General features: G+C 47.2%; 1 pseudogene; it reads right to left on the minus strand.

Moving 5' to 3' along the window:
• Positions 1 to 5,961: 5,961 nt before the first annotated feature.
• On the minus strand, positions 5,962 to 9,273 carry LOC129395357 (fatty acid-binding protein 5-like; annotated as a pseudogene).
• Positions 9,274 to 10,826: the final 1,553 nt, after the last annotated feature.

Below are 10,826 nucleotides of genomic sequence, written 5' to 3' on the forward strand. Positions count from 1 at the left end.
CCTGTGGGAGCGAGAGCTCCTTCCTCCACTGAAGAGATGAAGGGTCTCCACTCCCGCTTTTAGCAGGGGCAGAGGTTGCAGGTTCTGTGGGGGCTGCAGACTGGACTGTGCCTCTCTCTCTCTGTGTTTTTCTCTTCTCTGCATTTTCCCTCGCTTCTCTCTCCTTCTCTTCTCTCTCTTTTTTTAGCTCTTTTTTTCTCTCCCCCTCTCTCTCCTCTTCCTCTCTCTCTCTCTCACGTCTCTGTGTTTCTCCCCCTCTTTCTCTCTGTCTCTCTTCTCTCTCTGTTTCATTCCTTTGTTCTCTCTCTGCCTCTCTCTCTCCTCTTCCTCTCCCTGTCTCTCTCCCCTTCTCTGTCTGTATTTCTGCCCCTCTCTTTCTCTCTTCTCTCTGTTTTTTTTCTCTTTTTCTCTCCCCTTCTCTCTTCTCTTCCTCTCCGTCTCCCTCTGTCCCTCCCTTCTGTTTTTTCCTCTCCCTCTCTCTTCTCTCTCTCTCCCCTCTCCTCTTTCCTTTCTCTGTTTCATTCCTCTCTTTTCTCTCTCTTCTCTCCCTCTCCCTGCTCCCCCCTCCTCTCACTGCATCCCAATCCGTTCCTGGCCTTCCTCTCGCCCTCCTTCGCCGCCTCCTCTCCTGGAGGGTCCTACATTCTACTCCTGGCTCTTTTCTTCTCACTCTAGATTCTCCCAGGGACTTCATCCACACCTATAATCTCATCCACCATCTCAATTCCTACGTCTGTGTTTTCACCCGGGAGCAGGGCTCAGCCAATCTTTTATTATTATTATTTTAAATAAAGGGCTAGATTGTAAGAAAAAATACTGTGCATGTGGGTGCTGGATCTTTGCTGTCCTCATGGCCCCTGGTCCGTGAGGTTGCCCCTAAAAGATATTTATACACGATCACCTCCCGGGATAAGATGCCTGTGAACCCCAAATATCTGAGACAGATCTCCAGCAAGTCAGGAAGTTTCTTTTGCCAAGGTTAAGAAGACAGCGTCCGTCACACCGTCTTAGGAGGCTCTGACGACGTGTCCCAAGCTGGTCGGGGCACAGCTTGCTTTGTACATTTTACGTAGAAATGAGACGCTCATCAGTATATTCAAGCTGTGTGTTGGTTTGGTTTGGAAAAGCAGGACAACATGAGGCGGGAAGAGGGTTTCCAGATCACAGGTAGGCAAGAGACAAACACTTGTGTTCTGTTGAGTTTCTTTTTTTTTTTTTTTTTTTTTTTTTGAGATGAGTCTCACTCTGTCACCTGAAAATGAGAATCTTTTTATTTTTATTTTTATTTTTTTTTGAGATGGAGTCTCGCTCTGTTGCCCAGGCTGGAGTGCAGTGGCACAATCTTGGCTCACTGCAACCTCCGCCTCCCGTGTTCAAGCGATTCTCCTGCCTCAGCCTCCTGAGTAGCTGGGACTACAGACGCCCGCCACCACACCTGGCTATTCTTGGTATTTTTAGTAGAGATCGGGTTTCACCATCTTGGTCAGGCTGGTCTTGAACTCCTGACCTCATGATCCGCCTGCCTCGGCCTCCCAAAGTGCTGGGATGACAGACGTGAGCCACCGTGCCCATCTCACTCTGTCACCCAGGCTGGAGTGCAGTGGTGGGATCTCGGCTCACTGCAACCTCCACCTCCCAGGTTCAAGTGATTCTCCTGCCTCAGCCTCCTGAGTAGCTGGGACTACAGACGCCCGCCACCACACCTGGCTATTCTTGGTATTTTTAGTAGAGAGGGGGTTTCACCATCTTGGTCAGGCTGGTCTTGAACTCCTGACCTCATGATCTGCCCGCCTCGGCCTCCCAAAGTGCTGGGATGACAGGCGTGAGTCACTGCGCCCGGCTCGCTCTGTCACCCAGGCTGGAGTGCAGTGGTGGGATCTCGGCTCACTGCAACCTCCACCTCCCAGGTTCAAGTGATCCTCCTGCCTCAGCCTCCTGAGTAGCTGGGAGTACAGGTGCGTGCCACCACGCCTGGCTAGTTTTTGTATTTTTAGTAGAGAGGGGGTTTCACCATCTTGGTCAGGCTGGTCTTGAACTCCTGACCTTGTGATCCGCCCGCCTCAGCCTCCCAAAGTGCTGGGATGACAGGCGTGAGCCACCGCGCCCGGCCCTGTTGAGTTTCTAATTAGCCTTTCCAAAGGAGACCATGAGATACGCATTTATCTCAGTGAGTAGAAGGAATTTCCTTGTGGATACATTGTGAGGGAAGCCTGTGGCTCTTTTCTCCTGCTAGCTATCTTTTGTTTTAGGAGTGAAATAGGAGGCAGGGTTGCCTGAGACAGTTCCCAGCTTGAATTTTTCCCTTTAAGTCGTGTCCTGTATCAGCCAATGCTGGATTTCAGGTAGGCGGCTGGATTGAAAGATGGATAAATGAATAAGTGGGTGAGTGATTGACATCGGGGACCAGTTGGGGTGGGACGTAAAGGGGCTTAACCCCCCCCTCCTCCACCTCAGCCTGTATAATATTATTTTCTTCTTCTAAGGTAACGTGAGTTTCTCTCTTTGGGGTTTATCTCTGTCAAAGTTTTGATGTGTATGTACGCTTTCTCCATCTTGCTGTCTTTGTTCACCTTTAACAATGTATTTTGTTCGATGTAAGGTGCTTTGGTGTTTCGTTTTGTTTTTTTAAGTTTGATTCTCCCTTTTCCATTATTCTGTCTCCGTGGCAGAGTCCCAGGACCTCCCCAGGGACGGGCGAGTCACAATATCTGTGGCTGACGGGCCCATCTGTCTTCCTCTCCTGCGTTTTTCAACGATGGTCCATTATGCAAACGATCCTGGCCAGAGACAAGGAATAATATCAGATAAGGGAGAATTACAATGCCATAAATAGAAGAAGGCTTTTTTTTTTTTTTTGGAATATAAACTTGATCTTTTTTTAAAAATTTTATTATTATTATCTTTTAAGTTTTAGGGTACATGTGCACAACGTGCAGGTTTCTTACATATGTATACATGTGCCATGTGTTTTTTGTAACATGGTAATACTCTCTTAGAGACAGGACCACACTCCCTTTATTTGTTTTTCCCTGGTATGTTATTAGTTTTGTTTCTTTTTTTTTTTAAATTTTACTTTAAGTTCTGGGGTACATGTGCAGAACATGCAGGTTTCTTACACAGGTATACACGTGCCACGGTGGTTGGCTGCACCCATCAACCCGTCATCTACATTAGTAGCTGAGATTACAGGTGCCCGCCACCATGCCAGGCTAATTGTTGTATTTTCAGTGGAGACAGGGTTTCACTATGTTGGCCAGGCTGCTCTTGAACTCACGCCTGTTATCCCAGCACTTTGGGAGGCTGAGGCGGGTGGATCACGAGGTCAGGAGATCGAGACCATCCTGGCTCACACGGTGAAACCCTGTCTCTACTAAAAATACAAAAATTAGCCAGGCGTGGTGGCAGGCACCTGTAGTCCCAGCTACTTGGGAGGCTGAGGCAGGAGAATGGCGTGAACCCGGGAGGTGGAGCTTGCAGTGAGCCGAGATCGCGCCACTGCCCTCCAGCCTGGGCGACAGAGTGAGACTCCATCTCAAAAAAAAAAAAAAAAAAAAAAGATTCTTATTTGCGGGTGACAGAGGGATTCAGAAGGGTCACCTGGCCACTTTTGAACAACAATCCTGAGAAATCTACCCAGTCTGGATGGCTGGCAGCTCAGGAGGGTGAAACTCCAATGGTGTTGGAAAAGCTGAAGAATTTTGTTTTTTTAGGCACAAAGACTGAACTATCTCATGCATTCTTGTAACACCTTGGAAGATGACTTTCCAGCCATGTTCTGTTATTAGAAAATAAATTAGAAAAATTCTTGGTGAGTGTTTCTGCATATTCCAGGCTACACCTCCCTACACCCCCCCCCCTTTTTTTTTTAAAGCCAGCCTGACTCTGACCTTTGGTAACCTCACATTCTTTGCTCAAAAACATGTGATATGAACACAGATGGCTTTCATGCCAACCTAAGTGGTATCATATGCCTCCCCGAAGCCCCCGGCTCCGGCCAGCCAATTTGCACTTTTTTTGCCGCTGAGGAATTGGTACGACCTGCAAACAATTCTGCCTCATCGAAAACAGGACACCTTTTAAACTCTGTGCAAAGTCCTCATATTGGCTTGATGAATAGCTTGGACACGCACCCACACACAGGATGTTTTGACTTGTGGGTTTAGCCTTGGGATCTGCAGGTTTTGATTTCACCTCAGCTGACATGAACCAGAGACGGTGGGCTGAGAAAGGAATCGCTCTTCTGAAAATGAGGCATTTCCAGAGCTCAAAGGGAAGGGAAAAGGAAGTCAGTGTCTTCCCTGGCCCTTTCCTCAGGCCTCCTCCGATATTATGGGACATTTGCGGACCTGGATTTTTCTGGGCAGAATTTATCTCAGTGTGGCTGTGATTGACAATGAGAGTCCAAACACAAATAAGTAGAAATATCTTAAACTTAAAGAATTTAAACAAATTGACAAGCAAAAAAGAAAACAACCCATCAAAAAGTGGGCAAAGGATATGAACAGACACTTCTCAAAAGAAGACATTTATGCAGCCAACAAACTTATAAAAAAAAAAGCTCACCATCACGGGCCGTCATAGACATGCAAATCAAAACCACAATGAGACACCACCTCACGCCACTTAAAATACGATCAGTAAAAAGTCGGGAAACAGCAGATGCTGGAGAGGATGTGGAGAAATAGGAACGCTTTTACACCGTTGGTGGGAGTGTAAATTAGTTCAACCATTGTGGAAGACAGTGTGGTGATTCCTCAAGGATCTAGAACTAGAAATACCATTTGACCCAGCAATCACATTACTGGGTATATACCCAAGGATTAGAAATCATGCTGCTATAAAGACACATGCACACGTATGTTTATTGCGGCATTATTCACAATAGCAAAGACTTGGAACCAACCCAAATGTCCATCAACGATAGACTGGATGAAGAAAATGTGGCACATACACACCATGGAATACTATGCAGCCATCAAAAAGGATGAGTTCATTTCCTTTGCAGGGACATGGATGAAGCTGGAAACCATCATTGTCAGCAAACTGTTGCAAGGACAGAAAACCAAACACTGCATGTTCTCACTCATCAGTGGGAGTTGAACAATGAGAACACATGGACACAGGGAGGGGAACATCACACACCAGGGCCTGTTGGGGGGTGGGGGGATAGGGGAGGGAGAGCATTAGGACAAATACCTAATGTAGATGACGGGTTGATGGGTGCAGCAAACCACCATGGCACGTGTATACCCATGTAACAAACCTGCCCGTTCTCCACATGTACCCAGAATGTAAAGTATAATTTAAAAAATAAATAAAAATAAATTTATCAAGGGTCCTTTCTTCTCCAACTGGCAGAGCACCTTCCCTTTCTATTGCATTTTTTCCCTCATCTTTCTGCAAGAATTCTCTCTTCCAGGAACAAGCCCTCTTTGGCAGTGGAGCTCTGGGGCCATTCTTATCCAGAACAGACATGCCTGGGCAACTAGACATAGAGAAATTATGAGTTTTTTATTTTATTTCATGGACTATTTATTTATTTTTTAGAGACAAAGTCTTGCTCTGTTTCTCAGGCTGGAGTGCAGTGGTACAATCAAAGCTCATGGCAGCCTTAACCCCCTGGGCTCAAGGGAATCCTCCTGCCTCAGCCTCCCAAGTAGCTGGGACCACAGGCACCCACCACCACGCCCGGCTAATTTTTTTGTATTTTTAGTAGAGACAGGGTTTCACTGTGTTAGCCAGGATGGTCTCGATCTCCTGACCTCATGATCCGCCCGCCTCGGCCTCCTAAAGTGCTGGGATGACAGGCATCAGCCATCACACCCAGCTCAATTTTTCATTTTGAATGAGAGAGCAAAGTAGGATTGTGAGTGAGGTTCTATTTTGCCGTAAGAGGAAAAGAAAACATACCTCCAGGGATAACCACCCTCATTCCATAGGAGAAAGTCATTTTAGGTCGAGCTTGATGGCTCATGCCTGTAATCCCAGCACTTTGGGAGGCCGAGATGAGTGTTCAGGGGTTGGAGACCAGTCTGGGCAACATGGTGAAACCCCATCTCTACTAAAACACAAAACATCAGCCAGGTGTGGTGGTGCACGCCTGTAATCCCAGCTACTCAGGAGGCTGAGGCCTGTGAATTGCTTGAGCCCAGGAGGTGGAGGTTGCAGTGAGCAGAGATCGCACCACTGCACAGCCTGCTTGGCTGTTTTATTCTCTGCAGCTCCTCTGGTCCTGGTGGGTTCATTTCTTTGCTCCCATCTCAGTGAGATCTGGGGAAGGAGCAGGTTGAACACCTGGATCCAAACAGCCAGGCTTAGGAAAAGTCTGTCTTTCTTTCTTTTCTTTTCCTTCTTTCCTTTCTTTCTTTCTCTCTCTCTGTCTCTCTCTCTCTTTCTCTTTCTCTTTCTTTCTTTCTTCCTTCCTTCCTTCCTTCCTTCCTTCCTTTCTGTTTTCTTTCTCTTTTTTTGGCACAAACACATTTATTTATTTACTTTTAATAATAAATAAACACATTTATTTATTATTTACTTATTTTTGTAAATAAGTAAATAATTATTTTTGAGATGAATCTCGCTCTGTCCCCAGGCTGGAGTGCAGTGGCACGATCTCAGCTCACGGCAACCTCTGTGTCCCGGGTTCAAGTGATTCTCCTGCCTCAGCCTCCCGAGTAGCTGGGATTACAGGCATGCACCACCACGCCTGGCTAACTTTTGTGTTTTTAGTAGAGACGGGGTTTCACCATCTTGGTCAGGCTGGTCTCGAACTCCTGATCTCGTGATTCTCCCGCCTTGGCCTCCCAAAGTGCTGGGATTACAGGCGTGAGCCACCGTGCCTGGCCACACATTTATTTATTAACCAAAGGGATGATCCTAATTAATCCAACACTTTGAAATAGCTGCATGGAAAATGGTTGTGATAAAGATAATTGAACACAGTAATGAAAAAAAAAAGAAGCACTATGCAGATTTGCTTCATTGGACTGAGCATGTTTATTCTCGTAGTTAATGCCTGTCCAAAGTGATGATGGGATTTTTATTTATTTTATTTTATTTCATTTATTTATTTTTTTGAGACAGAGTCTCACTCTGTTGCCCAGGCTGGAGTGCAATGGCAGGACCTCGGCTCACTGCAACCTCCACCTCCCAGGTTCAAGCGATTCTCCTGCCTCAGCCTCCCGAGTAGCTGGGACTACAGGCGCGCACCACCACGCCCGGCTAATTTTTGTATTTTTAGCAGAGACGGGGTTTCACCATGTTGGTCAGGCTGGTCTCAAACTCCTGATCTCATGATTTGCCCACCTCAGCCTCCCAAAGTGCTGACATTACAGACCTGAGCCACCTCGCCTGGTCGAGAGCTGTCTTTTTTTTGAGATGGAGTCTTGCTCTTGTCGCCCAGGCTGTAGTGCAATAGCACGATCTCGGCTTACTGCAACCTCCACCTCCCAGGTTCAAGCGATTCTCCTGCCTCAGCCTCCCGAGTAGCTGGGACTACAGGCACGCACCAACACGCCCGGCTCATTTTTGTATTTTTAGCAGAGACGGGGTTTCACCATGTTGGTCACGCTGCTCTCAAGCTCCTGATCTCATGATTTGCCCACCTCAGCCTCCCAAAGTGCTGGGATGACAGGCCTGAGCCACCGCACCTGGCCATGATGCTGGGATTTTGATTCTACTTGTTCATAGATGTGAGTAGAGGTGACTTTGCTCATCACACAGTCCGACACTAATTTCCCATCTTTTGGTTTTCTTGTTAGTCTGAGTTTTTCTGCCCTCACTTGTGGTTTCTTCAAACTTCTCTCCCAGGGTACAGGAACACTGTCTTCTCAAAGTGCCCTCAGTTTTTCTGGTGAGACTTTTGCCATCACAAGTCACGATACAATCTGGTTCGGCCATTGAGTCCGTTTTTCCCAAAGGGATTCAGACTCCTAGTTCCTTCACGTATTCATCAAAGCGTTTGCTGTCCACCAGGTGCCATCTTCCTTCCAGCTGTTGGATGGGGGCCAATTCCTTAGAAGGGCGGGTGTTGGCCCTGACCTGAAGGGAGGGTGCAGCCTGGGGCAGGGGAAGGGGTCCATGCTGGGTGCATCCATTGCAGAGATAATATGGGGTGATCATGATTCTTTCCATGAGGGTCACGATGAAGATCATCTTTGTTTTTGTTTTTTTTTTTCTTTTTTTTTTTTGAGACAGAGTTTTGCTCTTGTCGCCCAGGCTGGAGTGCAATGGCACAATCTCAGCTCACTGCAACCTCCACCTCCTGGGTTCAAGCGATTCTCCTGCTTCAGCCTCCCGAGTAGCTGGGATTGCAGGCGTGCACCACCACGCCCGGCTAATTTTGTATTTTTTTTTTTTAGTAGAGACGGGGTTTCTCCATGTTGGTCAGGCTGGTCTCGAACTCCTGACCTCAGGTGATCCACCCGCCTCGGCCTCCCAAAGTGCTGGGATGACAGGCGTGAGCCACCGTGCCCGGCCGATCATCTTTGTTTTATGGATTTCTGCATTTTCCAGTTTGCGTCCATGATCGTACCTCCATTTAGAATTGGAACGTGTCTGTGGAAACCAATCCACAAACACAGACAAAAATGAGGAAGAACTTACGGGATTTGGTAAAGTTTTAACGTACGGGTGCCGTATCACCAGAATGCCACTCTTACATGTGTACCCAAAAGAATTTTTAAAAGGGACTCAAGGCCGGGCGCGGTGGCTCACGCCTGTCATCCCAGCACTTTGGGAGGCGGAGACGGGGGGATCACGAGGTCAGGAGATCGAGACCAGCCTGACCAACACAGTGAAACCTCGTCTCTACTAAAAATACAAAAAATTAGCCGGGCGTGGTGGTGGGCGCCTGTAGTCCCAGCTACTCGGGAGGCTGAGGCAGGAGAATGGTGTGAACCCGGGAGGCAGAGGTTGCAGTGAGCTGAGAGTGTGCCACTGCACTCCAGCCTGGGTGACAGAGCAAGACTCCATCTCGAAAAAAAAAAAAAAAGGAGACTCAAACAAGGACTGTAGACAGTGTTCGCAGCAGCAAGTTTGACGGTAGCCAAAAGATGGAAAAAAAACCAAGGGTCTGTTGATGGATAAATGCAATGTGGTCCATCCATGCAGTGGAATATTATACACCCATGAAAAGGAAGGAAGCTAGCTCTGACACAGGCTGCAGTGTGGATGGACGTCAAGGACATCACGCTCAGTGAGAGAAGCCAGACACAAAAGGCCACGTCATGTAGGATTCCATTATATAAATGCAATATGGTCCATCCATGCAGTGGAATATTATACACCCATGAAAAGGAAGGAAGCTAGCTCTGAGACAGGCTGCAGTGTGGATGGACGTAAAGGACATCACGCTCAGTGAGAGAAGCCAGACACAAAAGGCCACGTCATGTAGGATTCCATTATATAAATGCAATATGGTCCATCCATGCAGTGGAATATTATACACTCATGAAAAGGAAGGAAGCTAACTCTGAGACAGGCTACAGTGTGGATGGACCTCAAGGACATCACGCTCAGTGAGAGAAGCCAGACACAAAAGGCCACGTCATGTAGGATTCCATTATATAAATGCAATATGGTCCATCCATGCAGTGGAATATTATACACTCATGAAAAGGAAGGAAGCTAACTCTGAGACAGGCTACAGTGTGGATGGACGTCAAGGACATCACGCTCAGTGAGAGAAGCCAGACACAAAAGGCCACGTCGTGTAGGATTCCATTATATAAATGCAATGTGGTCCATCCATGCAGTGGAATATTATACACCCATGAAAAGGAAGGAAGCTAGCTCTGAGACAGGCTGCAGTGTGGATGGACGTCAAGGACATCACGCTCAGTGAGAGAAGCCAGACACAAAAGGCCACGTCATGTAGGATTCCATTATATAAATGCAATATGGTCCATCCACGCAGTGGAATATTATACACCCATGAAAAGGAAGGAAGCTAGCTCTGACACAGGCTGCAGTGTGGATGGACGTCAAGGACATCACGCTCAGTGAGAGAAGCCAGACACAAAAGGCCACGTCATGTAGGATTCCATTATATAAATGCAATATGGTCCATCCATGCAGTGGAATATTATACACTCATGAAAAGGAAGGAAGCTAACTCTGAGACAGGCTACAGTGTGGATGGACCTCAAGGACATCACGCTCAGTGAGAGAAGCCAGACACAAAAGGCCACGTCGTGTAGGATTCCATTATATAAACGCAATGTGGTCCATCCACGCAGTGGAATATTATACACCCATGAAAAGGAAGGAAGTTAGCTCTGAGACAGGCTGCAGTGTGGATGGACGTCAAGGACATCACGCTCAGTGAGAGAAGCCAGACACAAAAGGCCACGTCGTGTAGGATTCCATTATATAAATGCAATGTGGTCCATCCATGCAGTGGAATATTATACACCCATGAAAAGGAAGGAAGCTAACTCTGAGACAGGCTACAGTGTGGATGGACGTCAAGGACATCACGCTCAGTGAGAGAAGCCAGACACAAAAGGCCACGTCGTGTAGGATTCCATTATATAAACGCAATGTGGTCCATCCACGCAGTGGAATATTATACACCCATGAAAAGGAAGGAAGTTAGCTCTGAGACAGGCTGCAGTGTGGATGGACGTCAAGGACATCACGCTCAGTGAGAGAAGCCAGACACAAAAGGCCACGTCGTGTAGGATTCCATTATATAAATGCAATGTGGTCCATCCATGCAGTGGAATATTATACACCCATGAAAAGGAAGGAAGCTAACTCTGAGACAGGCTACAGTGTGGATGGACCTCAAGGACATCACGCTCAGTGAGAGAAGCCAGACACAAAAGGCC

The sequence above is a fragment of the Pan paniscus genome, chromosome X (assembly GCF_029289425.2).
Source record: "Pan paniscus chromosome X, NHGRI_mPanPan1-v2.0_pri, whole genome shotgun sequence".
Lineage (NCBI taxonomy): Eukaryota > Metazoa > Chordata > Mammalia > Primates > Hominidae > Pan > Pan paniscus.